This window comes from Equus caballus, chromosome 16 (assembly GCF_041296265.1).
Source record: "Equus caballus isolate H_3958 breed thoroughbred chromosome 16, TB-T2T, whole genome shotgun sequence".
Classification (NCBI taxonomy): domain Eukaryota; kingdom Metazoa; phylum Chordata; class Mammalia; order Perissodactyla; family Equidae; genus Equus; species Equus caballus.
This window is the reverse complement of record NC_091699.1, coordinates 87,969,054-87,988,969: the sequence shown is the minus strand read 5'-3', so window position 1 is coordinate 87,988,969 and position 19,916 is coordinate 87,969,054. Positions and strand designations below refer to the sequence as shown.

The following is a 19,916-nucleotide window of genomic DNA, read 5'->3' as shown; positions in this document are numbered from 1 at the left end:
TTTTACTCAGCATAAATATTTTTAGATTTATCTATGGTGTTGTGTGTTTTAATATTTCACTCCTTTATATTGTTGAGTAGTAGTCCTTTGTATGGACAAATCACAAAGACATCTAGTTTGTTTTACAGATTTTGGCAATTAGAGAAGGGCTGCTATGAACATATGTATAAAAGTCTGCATGTGGACATATGCTTTCATTTTTCTTTAGTAAATGTTCATTCCGTAGTTTTCTTGTAATTTCTTTGTTTGGTTTTGGCATCAGAATAGTTTTGGCCTCATTAATGAGTTGGGAAGGATTCCTTCCTATCTGCCTGGGGCAGTTCGTACAGAATTGATATTATTTGTTCCTTAAATTAGAAGCCATCTAGGGTTGGAGTTTTCTTTGTGGGGTTTTTAACTACAAATTCAATTTCATTAATAGATATAGAGCTATTTAAGTTATCTATTTCTTCTTGAGTAAGTTTTGGAATTTGTCTGTTTCATCTAAGTCATCAAATGTATTGGCATGAAGTTGTTCAAAATATCTCATCTTCCTCCTAATATCTGTAGAGTCTGTAGTGGTGTCATATCTCTCACTCCTTATATTGATGTGTGTCTTCTTTTTTTTTCCTAATCAGTCCAGCGAGATGTTTATCAATTTTATTGATCATCTCAAAAACTAGCTTTTGGTTTCATTAATTTTCCTCTGTGGTTTTTCTGTTTTCTGTCTCAGTGATCTCTGCTCTGATCATTTTATTTCTTTATTCTGCGTTTGGGTTTACTTTGCTCTTCTTTTTCTAGCTTCTTAAGGAAGAAAGTGAAGTCACTGATTTGAGATCTTTCTTCTTTCCAAATACAGCCATTTGGTGAAGTTCCCATAAGCATTGCTTTAGGGGCATCCCGCACATTTTGATACGCCATGTTTTCATTTTCATTCACCTCAAAATACTTAATTCTCCTTTTAATTTCTTCTTTCATCCCTGGGAATTAAGAATAATTTGCAAATGTTTATAAACCTCTCTAATTTGATTTGTAATTTAATTCCACTGTGGTGAGAGAACACACTTCATTTGACTTGAATCCTTTTAAATTTATGAAGACTTGCTTTACGGCCCAGCATATGATCTACTTTGGTAAACATTCTGTGTGTACTTTAAAAGAAAGTGTATTCTGCTGCTGTTGGGTGACGCGTTCTACAAATACCGATGAGGTCAAGCAGGATGGCAGTGCTGTTTAAGCCCTCCATATCCTTAGCGAGTTTCTGCCTACCGCTTCTGTTTAATTGACATCTTGAACTACAATTTTGGATCGATTTCTCACTGCAGTTCTTCACTTATTTTGAAGATCTGCTATTAGGTAAATAAATATGAACTGACCCCTTTATCATTATGAAATAATGAACTGACCCCTTTATCATTATGAAATGAACTGACCCCTTTATCATTATGAAATACTGAACTGACCCCTTTATCATTATGAAATAATGAACTGACCCCTTTATCATTATGAAATAATGAACTGACCCCTTTATCATTATGAAATAATGCACTGACCCCTTTATCATTATGAAATAATGAACTGACCCCTTTATCATTATGAAATAATGAACTGACCCCTTTATCATTATGAAATAATGAACTGACCCCTTTATCATTATGAAATAATGAACTGACCCCTTTATCATTATGAAATGAACTGACCCCTTTATCATTATGAAATAATGAACTGACCCCTTTATCATTATGAAATGAACTGACCCCTTTATCATTATGAAATAATGAACTGACCCCTTTATCATTATGAAATAATGAACTGACCCCTTTATCATTATGAAATGAACTGACCCCTTTATCATTATGAAATAATGAACTGACCCCTTTATCATTATGAAATAATGAACTGACCCCTTTATCATTATGAAATAATGAACTGACCCCTTTATCATTATGAAATAATGAACTGACCCCTTTATCATTATGAAATGAACTGACCCCTTTATCATTATGAAATAATGAACTGACCCCTTTATCATTATGAAATAATGAACTGACCCCTTTATCATTATGAAATGAACTGACCCCTTTATCATTATGAAATAATGAACTGACCCCTTTATCATTATGAAATAATGAACTGACCCCTTTATCATTATGAAATAATGAACTGACCCCTTTATCATTATGAAATACTGAACTGACCCCTTTATCATTATCAAATAATGAACTGACCCCTTTATCATTATGAAATAATGAACTGACCCCTTTATCATTATGAAATAATGAACTGACCCCTTTATCATTATGAAATAATGAACTGACCCCTTTATCATTATGAAATAATGAACTGACCCCTTTATCATTATGAAATAATGAACTGACCCCTTTATCATTATGAAATAATGAACTGACCCCTTTATCATTATGAAATACTGAACTGACCCCTTTATCATTATGAAATAATGAACTGACCCCTTTATCATTATGAAATAATGAACTGACCCCTTTATCATTATGAAATAATGAACTGACCCCTTTATCATTATGAAATAATGAACTGACCCCTTTATCATTATGAAATGAACTGACCCCTTTATCATTATGAAATAATGAACTGACCCCTTTATCATTATGAAATAATGAACTGACCCCTTTATCATTATGAAATAATGAACTGACCCCTTTATCATTATGAAATAATGAACTGACCCCTTTATCATTATGAAATAATGAACTGACCCCTTTATCATTATGAAATGAACTGACCCCTTTATCATTATGAAATAATGAACTGACCCCTTTATCATTATGAAATAATGAACTGACCCCTTTATCATTATGAAATAATGAACTGACCCCTTTATCATTATGAAATGAACTGACCCCTTTATCATTATGAAATAATGAACTGACCCCTTTATCATTATGAAATGAACTGACCCCTTTATCATTATGAAATGAACTGACCCCTTTATCATTATGAAATGAACTGACCCCTTTATCATTATGAAATGAACTGACCCCTTTATCATTATGAAATACTGAACTGACCCCTTTATCATTATGAAATGAACTGACCCCTTTATCATTATGAAATAATGAACTGACCCCTTTATCATTATGAAATGAACTGACCCCTTTATCATTATGAAATAATGAACTGACCCCTTTATCATTATGAAATGAACTGACCCCTTTATCATTATGAAATGAACTGACCCCTTTATCATTATGAAATACTGAACTGACCCCTTTATCATTATGAAATGAACTGACCCCTTTATCATTATGAAATAATGAACTGACCCCTTTATCATTATGAAATGAACTGACCCCTTTATCATTATGAAATGAACTGACCCCTTTATCATTATGAAATAATGAACTGACCCCTTTATCATTATGAAATAATGAACTGACCCCTTTATCATTATGAAATAATGAACTGACCCCTTTATCATTATGAAATAATGAACTGACCCCTTTATCATTATGAAATAATGAACTGACCCCTTTATCATTATGAAATACTGAACTGACCCCTTTATCATTATGAAATAATGAACTGACCCCTTTATCATTATGAAATGAACTGACCCCTTTATCATTATGAAATACTGAACTGACCCCTTTATCATTATGAAATGAACTGACCCCTTTATCATTATGAAATAATGAACTGACCCCTTTATCATTATGAAATAATGAACTGACCCCTTTATCATTATGAAATAATGAACTGACCCCTTTATCATTATGAAATGAACTGACCCCTTTATCATTATGAAATAATGAACTGACCCCTTTATCATTATGAAATGAACTGACCCCTTTATCATTATGAAATAATGAACTGACCCCTTTATCATTATGAAATACTGAACTGACCCCTTTATCATTATGAAATACTGAACTGACCCCTTTATCATTATGAAATAATGAACTGACCCCTTTATCATTATGAAATAATGAACTGACCCCTTTATCATTATGAAATGACCTTTATTCCCATAAATGGTCTTTCCTCTGAAATCTACTTCATCTGATGTCAATATAGCCAGAACTCAGCTTTCTTTTGATTAGCATTACCATTATTTTAACCTATGTCTTTACATTTAAAATGCGTTTCTTCAAGGCAACGTATAACTGGGTCTTGCGTTTTTACCCAATCTATCTCTCCTTTTTAATTGGGGTGTTTAGACCATGCATCTTTAATGTGATTATTGATATGGATAACTTTAAGACTCTCATCTTGCTATCGTCCCATCTGTTCTTTGTTTCCTTCCTTTCTCTTTTTCTATCTTCTTTTGGATTACTCAAATATTATTTATAATTCCATGTTATCTCCTTTCTTTGTTTAACTCTCTCTTACTTTAGCAGTTGCTTTAGGGTTTATACCATACAGCTTTAACCTATCACAGCTTATCTTCAAGTGATATTATACCATTTCACATATAGTATAAGAATGTTACAATGGTATACTTCCATTTTTCCCCTCTTGTCCTTTATGCTATTTTTGTTATATATTTTATGTATGTTATAAACCCCATACTACATTTTACTATTTTTATTTAAACAATTCTCTTTTAAAGAGATTTAAATAATAAGAAAATCTTACATGCTTACTTATATAGTACTATTTCTGCCGCCCTTCACTCCTTTGTACAGATTTATATTTTCATAAGGGATCATTTTCTTTCTTTCTGAAGGACTTCCTGTAACATTTCTTGTAGTGTAGGTCTGCTGGTGATGAATTTTTTCACTTTTTACATGTATAAAAAGTCCTTATTTCATCTTAGTTCTTGGAGGATTTTTTTGCTGGCTGTGGAATTCTAGGTTGACAGTCTTTCTTTCAGTACTTTAATGCTGTTCCTCCACTGTCTTATGTGCGTTGTTTTCAACAAGAAATTTACATCATCTTTGTCTTTCCTCCTCTGTATGTAATATGTCTTTTTCCTTTGGCTTCTTTTAAGATGTTATCCTTATCATTGGTTTTGAGCAATTTAACTACAATGTGCTGTGACCTAGTTTTCCTCATGTATCTTTTGTTTGGGTTAATTGAGCTTCTTGGATCTGTGGGTTTATACTTTTTATCAAATTTGGAAATGTTCTAACCATGATTTCTTCAAATATTTTTTCCGTTTCCCTTCCTTTCAGGGACTCTAAGTAAATGTATATGAGGTCACTTGAGGTTGTCCCATAAATCAGTGACGATATTTTTAATTTTTTTTGTAACTCTTTTCTGTTTCATTTTGGATGGTTTCTATCGCTATGTCTTCAAGATCGCTATTGTTTTCTTCAGTAATGTCTAATGTGCCCTTAAACCCATCCAGTGTATTGTTGATCTCAGATGTTATAGTTTTTACCTCTAGAAGTTCACTTTGGGGGACCAGCCTCAGGGCCAAGTGGTTAAGTTCGCATGCTCTGCTTCAGTGGCCCAGGGTTTGCCAATTCATATCCTGGGCATGAACCTACATACCACTCATCAAGCCATGCTGTGGCAGCATCCCACATAGAAGAACTAGAATGACCTACAACCAGGACATACCAGTATGCACTGGGCTTTGGGGAGGAAAAAAAAAAGAAGAGATTGGCAACAGATGTTAGCTCAGGGCCAATCTTTCTCGCCAAAAAAAAAAGAAAAAGAAGTAGTAGTTCACTTTGGGTCTTTTAAAATATTTTCTATGTCTCCATTTAACTCATTTAAGCATATGGCATACGGCTGTAATAATTGTTTTAATGCCACTGTCTGAGAATTCTAATATCTGTGTCAGTTCTTGGTCATTTTTGGTTTATAGATTTTCCCCTTTCATTATGGGTCATATTTTCTTGCTTCTTTGCATGCCAGGCAATTTTTGATCGAATGACAGACACTGTAAGGTTTACTTTGTTGGGTAATTGATATTTTTGCATTCCTATAATTATTTGTTTTACTATGATAAAAATACATAACATTACATTTACCACACTAACCAATTTTAAGTTTACAACTCAGTAGTGTTAAGTATATTTGCATTACTGCACAACAGATATCTAGAATTTTTTCATCTTGCAAAACGGAAACTCTATATCCAAACTCTAGCGTTCCCTTCCCCCAGTCCTTGGCAACCATCTTTCTACTTTCTGTTTCTATGATTTTGACTACGTTAAATATTTCATATGAGGGGCTGGTCTGGTGGCGCAGTGGTTAAGTGCGCACGTTCCACTTCTTGGCAGCCCAGGGTTTGCCGGTTTGGATCCCGGGTGCGGACATGGCACCGCTTGGCAAAAGCTATGCTGTGGTAGGCATTCCACGTATAAAGCAGAGGAAGATGGGCATGGATGTTAGTTCAGCGCCAGGCTTCCTCAGCAAAAAGAGGAGGATTGGCAGTAGTTAGCTCAGGGCTAATCTTCCTCAAAAAAAAAAAAAAAATTTCATATGAGTTGAATAATACAGTCCTTTTGTGACTGGCTTATTTCACTTAACATAATGTCCTTGAGGTTCATCCCCGTTGTAGCATGTAACAGGATTTCTTTCCCCTTTTAAGGTGTATCATATTTCCTTGTATCTATATACCACATTTTTTTAATCCATTCATCTGCTGATGGACATTCGGATTTTTTCCACCTTTTGACTACTGTGAATAATGCTTCAATGAACATGGGTATGCAAACATCTCTTTGACGTTCTGCTTTAAATTATTTTCAATATATCCTCAGAAGTGGGAATGCTGGATCAAACGGTAATTCTATTTTTATTTTTTGAGGAATCGTACTATTTTCCATAATGGCTGCACCATTTTACATTCCCACTAGCAGTGCACAAGGATTCCAATTTCACCGCATCCTCACCAACATTTCTTATTTTCTGCCCCTTTGATATTGGGCTTCCTAATGAGTGTGAGGTGATATCTCATTGTGGCTTTGATTTGCATTTCTCTTATGAGTAATGATTTGAGCATCTTTTCATATGCTTGTTGGCCATCTGCAGATCTTCAGAGAAGTGTTGATTCAAGTCGTTTGCCCATTTTTTGATTGGGTTATTCACGGGGTTTTTTGTTGAGTGGTAGACGTTCCTTATATATTCTGGATATTAACCTCTTATCAGCTATATCAGCAAATATTTTCTCCCATTCTGCAGGTTGCCTTTTCATTCTGTTGATTGTTTCCTATGATGAACAGAAGTTTTTAAGTTCAACGTAGTCTCATCTGTCTACTTTTGCTTTGGTTGTCTGTGCTTTTGGCATCACATCCAAGAAATCATTGCCAAAAGCATTGTCCTGATGCTCTTCCCCTGTTTTTTTCTAGGAATTTTACAGTTTTAGGTCTTTGATCCATTTTAAGTTAATTTTTGCATATGGTATAAAGGAAGGATTCAACTTCATTCTTTTGCATGTGGATATCCAGTTTTCCCAATGCCATCTGTTGAACAGGCTGTCTTTTTCTCATTGTGTAGTCTTGGGATCCTTGTCAAAAACCATTTGGCCAAAAACACAAGGGTTTATTTCTGGGCTGTCTACTCTGTTCCATTGATCTATATGTCGGTACGATATCATCTTGATTATTGTTACTTTGTAGTACATTTTGAAATCAGGAGGTGTGAGGCCTCTAACTTTGTCCTTTTTCAAGACTGTTTTGGCTCCTTGGTATCCCTTGAAATTCCGTATAAATCTTGGACTTTTTTTCCATTTCTGCAAAAAATGCCCTACCACTATTCTTGATCTTTGTTCTCAGATGCAGTTAAATCACTTGGAAAGAGTTTGATCCTTTCGGATCTTCATTTTGAGTTTTGTTAGGCAGGACCAGCGGAGAGTTTAGTCTAAGGATGCAGTCCTCAACAGGAGATGATTATGCTCACAGAGGATATCTGGTAACGTCTAGAGACATTTCTGACTATCGTGACTGAGGAGGTATTACTGGCATCTAGTGTGTTGAGGTCAGAGATGCTATTAAACATGCTACTATGCACAGGAGATCCCCTCACAGCAAAGAGTTATCCAGTCCAAACCTTCTACAGAGCCGAGACTGAGAAACCATGCTTTAAGGGTTAATTATTCTCCACTATTGAGTCAAGATGATTCTGAGTACTCTAACCAATACCCTGTAAATTATTACTTTTTTTTCCAGTCCGGCTGATGGGAACAGGCACTATTCCTGGCTCCATGTGCATTCCAAGCATTTTTCTTTTTAATCCATTCAGGTGGTTCTTGCCCAGGCCTCCGGGGAGTTTCCTGGCACACATGCACTGATCAGAACTCTGCTGACTACTTGAGGGGGACCCTCCGCAGATCTGTGGAGTTCCCTCTTTCCTGTGTGTGTGCTGTGAGCTCTGGCTGCCTTTGTCTCCCTATATTCTCATCTCGAAGGCCTTCTATACTCATCATCCCCTCCCTGAGTTGCAGCCACGACACTCTCTCAAGGCTGTAAATGAAGTAATTGTAGGACTCACGCTGTTTACGTCCTGTGTCTTAAAGATCACTGTCCTTTTCTGTCTGATTTTGAGTGTTTTTTGTTTTTTTTTTTAAGATTTTATTTTTTTCCTTTTTCTCCCCAAAGCCCCCCGGTACGTAGTTGTATATTCTTCGTTGTGGGTCCTTCTAGTTGTAGCATGTGGGACGCTGCCTCAGCGTGGTTTGATGAGCAGTGCCATGTCCGCGCCGAGGATTCGAACCAACGAAACACTGGGCCGCCTGCAGCGGAGCGCGCGAACTTAACCACTCGGCCACGGGGCCAGCCCCTGATTTTGAGTGTTTTTAAAAATTATTTCATATATTATGTCCAGTTTGTCTTTTTTTTTTTGGTTGTTTCAGGCAGGAGGGTAAATTCAGTCCCTGGTACTCCATCTTGGACAGAAGCAAAAGACTAAACCATACATTTAAATTTTTTATGTTTATAAATTAGAAAGTATTTCATGCTCCATATAAAAATCTAAAACAACTCCAGTACTTGGGAGGTATCCTTATGGACTATTTTAATTTACAAATACTCATGTATATACACAGCTGGACACATGTATGATTTTTTTAATAGAGTTATACCATCAATTTTAAACATTACCTTAACAGCTACATAAAATGGGAAAAGCAAATGAAAACAATGACCTAATACCTTAAACCCATCAGGTTACCAAAAATGAAACTGATGGTAACACCAAGTGCTGGAGAGGATATAAGGAATCAGAAGCTCTTATTGCCAACATTGCTTTCTAAAGTGGTGTATCTGGATGAGGTAAAGATACGCATATTCTATGACCCACAATTCTACTTCCAGGAATTTATCCCAGAGAAACTCTTGTACAAACATACCAAAATACAGCATTGTTTATAGTATCGATAAATTGGAAACAACCTGAATTCCATCATCAGGCGACTAGATAATTATAGAATATTCATTTAGTGAAACATTACACAACAGTTAAAATAAAGTAGATATCTGTATTAAAATGAGAAAATCTTAGAAATACATGTTAATGAGAAAAGTACATAGCAGGTATCATTTGTGAAAATTTTAAAGCATTTAAAATAGTACTTTGTATTATTGATGGAAAAATACAGAAAGATGAATGGGAAGACTAATATACGCCAACTTCAGGACTGTTGGCAAGGGAAGGATGAAAATGGGGGAAGGCCTTCAGTCACATCTCTAATGTTTTACTTCTTACAGAAAATAGAGAACTGATGCATAAAACAAATGGCAAATTGCTGAGATTTCTTAAATCTGGGTAGAGAAAACGTGAGTGTATATTATTTTCACTATTTTTTTGCATGTTTCATTATTTCATAGTAAAAATATGAAAGGAAATTTAAATATTACATTATTGCACATCCTAAACCGTATACACTGCTCCTTCTTTCTATAAAGCATTTTACTTAACCATCCTCTTCATTTGGTTTTAAGAAAATACAGCAGAAAACCTGTTTTTAAAGCAAATTATGTAGCAACTCTCCTAAGTTAACATTTCAATTTGGGAATACAGAGGAAAAGTTCAAGTACGGCAGGATTCATTCTCAGGCTTAAATAAAGCGCTCCTAGAATGAAAGGTTAAATGACGAATCAGGGCTAAAACAGACGTGCCTGGACACAGGAATGCAACCACGGAATTAATAGTACAATTTTTTTTAAAGTTGATACTATCTACCATATGAAGAGAATCTACTATGTGCCAGGCACTTTATATAAATTATCTCTAATCCTTAAAACAACCCGAAAAGTAGTATTTACATCTATTTTTACTGATAAAGAAACTCAAGCTCACTAAGGTTAAGTAACTTGCCCAGCATCACTCAGCGGGTTAGCACTGGTGTCATATAATTCAAACGATGGTGTCAAGGTCCATGTTTCCACTACTCCACAGGAGGGTGGGCCCAGGAAGGTGCTCTGGACCTGCCACAAGGGAATTTAATGATTCTGCTTACAGAGTGAGTCTGAGCCAACCCAACTTTTGAAATCTTACAAAATTTTACTTTAGTTAATTTCAGTATCTTAAAATAACATTAATTGGCTGATCCAATGTTTTCGGTTTGTGTGTTTTAATGTGGTGGATTTTTCCTGTAAGTCTGACTATTCAGGGGAAATTCACTAGAGATTTTATTCTTAGTCAATAGTAATTACCTTAACTTTGTGAAAAAAACAAGTTTGAGGGGCTGGCCCCGTGGCCGAGTTCGCGCACTCCGCTGCAGGCGGCCCAGTGTTTCATTGGTTCGAATCCTGGGCGCGGACACGGCACTGCTCATCAGACCACGCTGAGGCAGCGTCCCACATGCCACAACTAGAAGGACCCACAACGAAGAATATACAACTACGTACCGGGGGGCTTTGGGGAGAAAAAGGAAAAAAATAAAATCTTTAAAAAAAAAACAAGTTTGAAACTGATTCTTCATGACCTAAAACCAAAGACTAAGGAAGACCACCGTGATATTGTAAGGAAAATGCGCCATTATCAAGAGAAGTAAGTCTCACACTTAAGTGCTTTCAATAGCTTTATATAGCACTTTCACATATATTATTGCATTTGACTCTCACATCAATCCAGTGAGTTAAGCAGAACTGAAAATAATAATACATATGTGTGTGTGTGTATATATATATATATGCACCATAATAGTAGTATCTGTTTCCTCATATTATTTTATTCCTATTTTACACATGAGGAAACAGACTCAGAGAGGTCAACCTACATAGCCTAGGCCATCCGCTGGTAGATGTCAAAGCTGGTACTATTTTCAGTGTGCCTGAGTCCCAGTCCCATGTTCCTCTCAATAAACCACACTGACTCTTGAATGTCCAAGAGCAATGAAGACATGAAATAGATTTTCAAGGAAACCAAGGAATCATCTTTCCACGTGATATTCAAGGAAGAGATCTGAGCCTCTTTTATGTAGACATTGAAATTAGATGACCTACTATAGAGGTTTAAAAAACAATTCTCTATGTGGTTCGTTTTACTTTATCAATTCTAATGTAACCCCCAATTCTCCCTTTTTTCTAAGAAGTAAAATATTATTTATTATATTCAACAAGAATTATCACTCACAAGCAAGACCATGTCACGAGTACATAAGTTAGTAGGACTAAAGCATGGCGTTTTCAAGGGTATGGTATTAATTATTGCTAATACTACTACTGATATTCATAATAAGGTCACTAAATGTTGTAGAGAGCTGAAAACATATAGAAAAGTGATGAAAATCAAGTTAGAAAGTAAACATAAATTTAGATGAATAGGTTATATTTGAAATTCCTATATTTCCCCTATGGCTTGATTCTTAAAGGTCTTTTGATTTTTAGCCTTTTTGATAAAAAGCTATGGGCCCTCCCCCCAGAAGAATGCACACAGATCTGAATTTTGCATGTCACTTCAGGGAGTTTATGGTTGCACACCCCACCCTCAAGCCCACCTGGACCTTCTAGGGGTCTACAGGCTCCAGGTTATAAACTCCAGCCCCAAGTTTTCCGAAAAGTTCCCTTGGAAAGAAAATATTTTAAAATAATTTCTTGGAGAACATGTTCTCAAGAGCGTTCTTCAACATTTTCCATGAAAAGCAATCAGTTGGCCAGCAAGGCTTGCTGGTCTAAAACTGAGCAATAAATACCTATGCCTCACGAAAGGCAAACATGTGCACATAAAACCATGATTCATGTCTGAAAAATGTACAGAATTGTATGTATACAGGAAAAAGAGGAAGTACAGACTTCAAAATGGGTCTGACAAAAATCTTCCTCAAGGGGCAATGTTTAAGCTGGGTGGGCCTTGGAAAGTAAGGAGACTTTTAAAGTTGTGGTTTGGGTGTAACAGATATTTCTAAAATCGTAACTTACAAAGCATATTCTAATATGTCACTCATATTTCTGAAAATTATTCCTTATAGAAACAACCTCCTAGCAGTGAGAAGTTAGTTACTCGTGAGGATGAGTTAATAGGCATGTACTAGTCAGAAAGATAAAAGGAAACTAAATGAGGTAAAACCCCAGATAAAAACCTTAAAAGTCATCCAGTCCAACCCCGTTTACAGATGAGAAAACTCAGGCCACACCCCATGTCCTGAGAGACCACAGTGACCAGGGACAATGGTCTCCACCAGGGTGCAGGAAGTAAATATCATGAAGAAATACTAGGGGATGAGATTAGATTTACAAATGATTAACATACGTATTTTCACTAGCATCCTAACTTGGTCCTTATGACTGATGATCTCACGTCACAAATAGCTGAAGGGATACCCCAGGAGAGGAGTGGACATTCCAGGAAGCAGAGGGGGACAGTGGGCCGTCACGCCTTCATTCACTTCCAGCATTTCTGACGCCCTGCAGTTTGTGTACTCCTGGTTGAGCAGACTGATGGATTATATAACCTAGCTGATATCAAACCTATCTTCACTAAACGGCCAAGTAGCTTTAAAAGATGCCTGCAAAGAAATAGGGTCTTGAAACTACACTAGTCATATTAGCACAAGAAAATGGAGGAGCTGACAGCTCTACTCCTAACAGGAATCTTCACCAGCTACACAAGAAAATAAAACAGGCAAATGTGACCACAAGTTGGACAAAGAATTCAAAATTATCAAGACTGTGTAAAATACAGCTTTACACTGCCATTGACAATAAACAGGACCCTGTGTACATATTGTACCATGAGATATTAGTTAAGGATATTATACAATCCTTCTAACCAACACATTTTTAAAAATCATCTTATTCTTTCAAATTTATTTTTATATATGCTTTACTGTATGTAACATATACATTAAGTAGCACTTGAATAAAAAATAAATTTGAGGAATATACCTTGGAAATGGTGTATACACACAAAATGCTTTTACTGATGGGAGCAGAGCAATGAAAAACGCCTGGAGGCCACTGCTCCAGGAAGAAGGCTCCACTTCCCACCTGTGCTGGAACAGGGACAGCGGCCATTCGCCCCACTATTTGTTACTACCAGTTAATGCCAGCATCTCTTCCATTCTGCAAGACTGAGAACTTGATTGGAAACATTTGGAAGGAAAGAGAGAAAAGGCACCCTAAAAATCTCAATTCGAATAGACAGATGTAGTCAGAAAAGGCCAGGAAACTCTCATAATTCTTAAAGCAATTCAGGCCCAGGCACACCGAGCGTTAGAGATTAAAATCGGCACTTAGAAGAAACAACAGGCAGTCAGGCACTCAAGTGGAATACATTCAGGAGTTCAAGATGTGTGTGCTTGCAGTGCACACCTAACCATCCTGTCCATTCTCCACGGGTTCCTATTACTGGGGTCCGCTTTAGCCATAGGACCTTTTACAGCACTGGCGGTAAGTCAGCATGAACGTGGACTTTTTTAATGGCTAGATAAGGCCACGCCATTAGTAACATTTGTAGCTATGGAACGTAACATAATAAGGGTAATCAAATATCATGCTTTGGGTAGTAAGCTGATCTAAACTGAGGATCATAAAGGAATGTTATCCCCCTCATCCACAAGCACACAATTGAGCATTTGGCTGGTTCATTACGAAAGGGTGGCACCAGGGCACAGCCTTTGTTGGACTCTGGACTTAATTCAAGAAGGGGAATTCTGGTTCCTAAGCAAGCCATAAAGGATTTAAGAACTATGTGAAATTTGTCCATGGTTCTCACTTTCCAGAGTTAATTGCTCATGATGTGTTCATTTCTCTACAAGGAGCCACAGACCCAGTAACTCTATTCTATGACACGTACAAAGACATTTAAACGATTGACTGCTTCACAAAGCTGAGCAGATAAGTCTTAACTTTCTACTTAGGTTTGAGAGCTCAGGTCACTGCACAAAGGAAACATGCTTAACTTTTTAAAAGCTGGCCTCTTTTAAGAAAACTCAAGAGTCTTTAATTCTTTGGCACTAAGCTCTATGCAAACTGCCAGCAGTATCGGTATCCAGGTTTCCTCGACATGCATCATTCAAGACCTTCTCAGCTTTACACAGGCTAGCAACCACTCATTTTCTGCTTTACGAAGAAAAGAGCTAAAGTCAGGCTGTGACAGCTTCCAGGACTGTGCAGGGTACAGACAGAGGGTTCTCCAGCCAACTTCAGGAACCATGAAAATACTCCAAGTGAAAGGCAACATGCTTATTTGTACATTGTTTATAGGGAAAGGAAACCGTCTTTCTGAAAGCCTTCCACCTTTTCCCAAATTCAATGAAACAGTGAAAAAAGCTTTGAAGCAAGAGCACTTTCTCTAGTACATTTGATATTTAAAAATGTAGAAAAACAAAAATGATGACAAAGAATTTATTTCAAATTAGGTATTTTCTTCAGACTCCAAACGCGTGGATACAATCTTACCACATCCCTGGCACTGGCCATACCCTCTCTTCCCATATCTATGGAATCCCTTTAGGAAAAAGAGGAGTTTTGCTTACCCATGATTAAACTACAGACTGGAAGAGCTGTCTCATCAGACCAAAAGAATACAGCTTCAAAGCAATAATACATATACATCCTAGATAGCACAGAGAAAGTATATTCCGTCACTCTAGCATTTTCCTAAGAATCTACATACATTTCTAAAGGGAAAATTAAAGCCAAATCAAAAATTATGGATTTTTTAAATCCAATCCTGAATAAAGCATGACAGTCCTTTCTTACCTCACAAGCATCGCTTAAGGAAAAAATAGTTTTCGGAACAAAAAAAATTGAGAGAATTAAGAATTATGTGACCTTCACACTATGGTTACTATTTGCATTGATGATGCAAAGCCACCTAGAACCCCAAAGCAAGAATGCACTAAAAAAACAAACAAAAAACCATAAAGGGTTTATCTCAATTTAACAATCATATAAAAAAGCAGCTCTAGAATCCGAGGTCATACTATTGCTATTAACATAAGAGGAAAATTTGCATACCTGCTTCTGTTGGTCTTATCACCTGAGATTTGGAGGTCCAAGAAAACAATTCAGAAGATTTAAAATTCAGTCTTTCTATCTGCAAATAATCCTCTGCCAAAGTCAGCGTTTGACCAAGAAAATGAACAACTCTACACTGAAGGGTTCTGCCTACTACTACAGATTTAATCTCAGAACTTGGTCTCAAGTAGAAAGGCCAATTTGCAACATGGGTGTGGTTTGCAACTATAAAAAAATCAAGGGCAAAAATGTAGATGTCATCACCATTTCTGTTTGATTATGACTGTGGTGCTTAAAATATACCAGGCTATTCACTTCACCCTTTAGATCCCGCTCAAGCTATGGAATGGGACTGCCCTATGAAGTCTTATGTTATTTTTATAAATATTCCTTTGCTACTTTAATTTTGAAATGGCAATTTTGTTTTCACTATGTGAAAAAATTATTAAGCAATCAAGTATACATTGAGATTCCCGGAAAGAATCAGGAAATTGTATTAAACTTAAAAACAAAAACACTCTACATCCTACTACTTTTTTTTTTTTTTTTCAGTCACTGGACTAATTTCAAGCAAATGTACAAAATGACCTTTGAATAGAAATGGGAAATATCATATGGAATTAATTAAAGAATGTTAAAGACTGAAAGTGACTCAAGGGTTACAGTCCAATTCTACTTTTTGAGTGAGGCAAGACTAGGTTCACTTATAAAATCTATGATCCAATCCATTCTCACCAAATGGTTAATTCTCTGAAGAGGAAGTCTGAAACACCTTTTATGATAGCTCCATAAAAGTAAAGAATGGCTGTTATAAAACTGCTTCACAAAGTGAAAGAAAAAGCTCAGGATCTGTATGTTATGAGCCAGTTATAAAAAAAAAAGTATATATTGTATGATTCCATTTGTATGAAATTCTAGTAAATGCAAACTAATCTATGGTGACAGAAAGCAGATAAATGGTTGCCCGGAACAGGGGTGGTAGGAGGGATACAAAGGGGCACAAGGAAACTTTTGGGGGTAATGAAAGTGTTCTGCATCTTGATTGTGGAGAGGATTTTGTGGGTGTATACATCTGTCAGAACATGTCGAATTGCCTGCTCTAAATGAATACAGTCTGTTACACCCCAATGATTGTCAACAATACACTCTTACGTATTTCAGTATTTTAAAGGCATCTATATTGAAGAAGGTTTAGTCTTGCTCTATATGGCCATAGGATGGCAGAACTAGGACCATTAAACAGAAACACCAGTAGAAAATTTCTGCATCAATATTTAAGCATTCATGTTGGTAACTAAGGTGGTTTCCAATGTTTTACTTTTAGAAATAATGCTTCAACATCCTTGAACACAGAAAAAGAATGGAGAATGAGGGACTTTACAGCCCTGAATCCAACTTCTCTAATATTTCACCCATTCCATTTTGTTACAAGCAATTTCACTTTCCACTCTGCTGGGAGGTGTTGTGGCAGACAGATAAAATGGGCAGTATGGTGTCTGCCACCTTTGCTGACAATAGCTTCCTCTTCAGTACCTACCATGAAGCTCAACCAAAATTCCAGAGAGAATATATTGATTTGATCTCAATAAAAACTATGTAGAAAAGTGATGTGTCACTGCTCAGGGCCAAGTGCATGGTACAGTTTTAACAATTTGTGAATATTCAAGGCACAAATATTGTTTGAACCACTACAGGATTCAACAAATATTGGAAATAATAATCTGACTCAAAGCTGTTTACATAACTCAAACTATTTGATGAAGCAAGAACATTTAGAAAAGAATTTACTGTTCCATGTTTAAAGGCACCTTCAGGGCAGAAGCCACTTTTTTCTCTTTTTTTTTAAGTTTTTTATTTTTTCCCTTTTTCTCCCCAAAGGCCCCCAGCACACAGTTGCATATCTTAGTTGGAGGTCCTTCTAGTTGTGGCATGTGGGACATTGCCTCAGCATGGCTTGATGAGCAGTGCCATGTCCACGCCCAGGATCTGAACCAGCGAAACCCTGGGCCACCGCAGTGGAGCATGTGAACTTACCCACTCAGCCACGGAGACGGCCCCAGGAGCCACATTTTTTTAAATCTCTGTAAATCCATGTATATTTCCTTGGCAATTTGTTTATAAGAAGTATTTTCACAATATAATAATTACTTTCTATATCTTAAAAATAGTCCATTTTTCAAATTTCTAAACCATCAGGGTAGCAATTTCCGTTGAGAGTAGCAGCAAGTGGAAGGAAGCAGGAGGGTTTCTAGGGTGCTGGTAGTAATTCTGGATTCTTGATATAGGTGATTTCATAGGAGTATCAATTTTGTGAAAATTCATCAAGTTATACACTCATGATTTTTCCATTTTTCTGCATGTATAGTAAATGTCAACTAAAGGCTCAAAAATGGACAAAAAACAAAAAGCCCACTGTCTTGCCCCAATATACTGCTAGGTAACCTGACAGAATATGAATTGACCTAGCCATTAAAAGACAAATTGGAAACCTCATCTCTAACAATCCCAGTTCTATTCACTTAAATTAGACATTCTTAGCAATCTCCTTTTGTTAACAACATGAATAAATATACATATCTTGCAGAACTTTGGTGTATACACAATACAAACACAATCACGTAAGTTCAGTACTGCAAATCAATTCAATAAGTAGTTTTGAGTACCTACTATGTCCAAGATGCTGCAGGGGCTTCTTTAATTCTGTACAGATTTATGGAAGAAAACATCAGAGAGAGGAACTCAAAAATGGCCTTTGAAAGACTGGAAGATGACATGTATTCTTTTTACCATCTTAATTCAGCTACTGGGAAAAATGAGTACATGCCGTACAGTAGCAACTTGGAAAATGTTTCACAGAAGGAGTAGGTGTCAAAACTTGTTGTGAATGTGCATTATTATAGATAATGGGCAGAGAGAGAGAAGGGCAGCCCAGGCAGTTGGAAGGGCATGAACGAAGGTGTAAAAGCACAAGGGCATATGGCATGGAATGAGCAACTGAAGGAAACACCCTGGCTGAATGAGTGTGCCCATTTCACATCGTAATATTTTTTTCTGAATCTAAATTACCAGAGAAGCAGACACAATGTGAATTACCTCCCTTTGCAACACACAGAGACAAGTGTTGCTGCAGCTCCGCCTGATGACACAAAAGTCCCAAAACATCTTTTCTAAAACTACTTGTTTTGGAACCTGGCCCTGAGATGATTTCAATTTAGAAAAATATCCAGTTAAATCACATTTTCTCATACACATCAACATTAATGCCTGGAGCCTTGCTGGCGGTGATAACCACTGCTGTCTCATTTTCCAACAAAAGCAGACAATGTATCTGTGGCAGGCAGAATAACTGCCCCCAAATATACCCTTGCCCTCACCCCCAGAACCCATGAATATGTTACCTCACATGGCAAATGGGACTTCACAGATGTAATTAAGGGTATGCACGTTGGGACGCTACCCTGGATAAATCTCGACAGGCCCAATCTAACACATGAATTCCTTAAGAGCACAGAACCTTTGCCTGATGGACAAGAGAGATGAACTAGGAGGAGGAGGAGGAGAGACTGAAGTGTGAAAGGGGCTGGATCCACTTTTGTCAGCTTTAAAGATGGAGGAAAGTGGTCATGAACCATGAAATGCAGGTGACGGAGTGTTCTGGGCAAGTCACTTAAGTCCTCTGTACCTCAGTTTCCTCATCTGTATAGAGGGAATGACAAGATCTACCTACCCCTGGGGTTGTTATGCAGATTCAGGAGTTCTTGGAACATAGGAACTATTCAGTTACTCTGATCGTTAACACCACCATAATTCCATTTTTGGATGAAGTCAGAGCAAAACACTTTTAAGTAGAGACACTTTGAATTCTTTAGTGTTCTTCATTCCTGTAACCGTGTCTGGAAAGATTAAATATTTAACAGAAATAAGCTTCCACTCTGGACTGCATGGAATTGAGTGTTTATAAGAGGTTGTGTTGCGGGAAAATGAATAAAAGCAACCATAGAATCCAAACCTCTTTGAGGTTCTATGTACCCGAGGAGACACAGTTTTGTTCTAAACCTCTAAAAAGGTTGGCTGAAGCAAAAGAGATTTTTCCCAAGCACAAGCATTCAGGAAATCTCTCTCTTCTTTCACCTTAGAATATGAAATGCCACCCACATGCCTGCTGAGATCAGTTCTTGCCATCTCTCAAGTTCTTCAGTGGCTAACCAGGCATCCATCCCAATCTGAAGACTGCTGAACGAAACCGAAGCAGCTGCTCAAGGTTACAAAGCAAGTTAAATAATCTCAACTGGCAGGTGAATACGAAGGACATAAAAAATCATGTCACTGAACAATATCCACAATTCAGTAACATGAAACTGAATAGACACAACTAGGAAGCAAACAGCACAGCGGCCCTGAGTCCGTGCTGATGACAGATGATCACAGTCAAATGGCCTGTAGTTGGCGTCACAACTAGAGAAATAAATCAGAGACCAGAAGTTTAATAAAATACAAAACATATGTAAAGAATGGTGTTGGAAGAAATATCCATTTCATTATTTTCTTTCTGTATCTTTTAGTGTTCCTCCTCTCTCTGCCTGTATTCATTCCTTCATCGTT

General features: G+C 36.8%; 1 protein-coding gene across 4 annotated transcripts in view; it reads right to left on the bottom strand.

Annotated features, from left to right (window-relative positions):
* PLS1 (plastin 1) overlaps positions 1-19,916 on the bottom strand; it is a 107,546-nt gene that overhangs the window by 71,485 nt on the left and 16,145 nt on the right. For 2 of the 4 annotated variants that reach the window (XM_070238276.1, XM_070238278.1), the window contains exon 1: positions 15,315-15,499. The exons of the other annotated variants lie outside the window; for them this stretch is intronic. The gene's annotated coding sequence lies outside the window, so the exon portion shown is untranslated. Of the gene's footprint in view, positions 1-15,314; positions 15,500-19,916 lie in introns of those variants that run through there. 4 annotated transcript variants of the gene reach the window in all.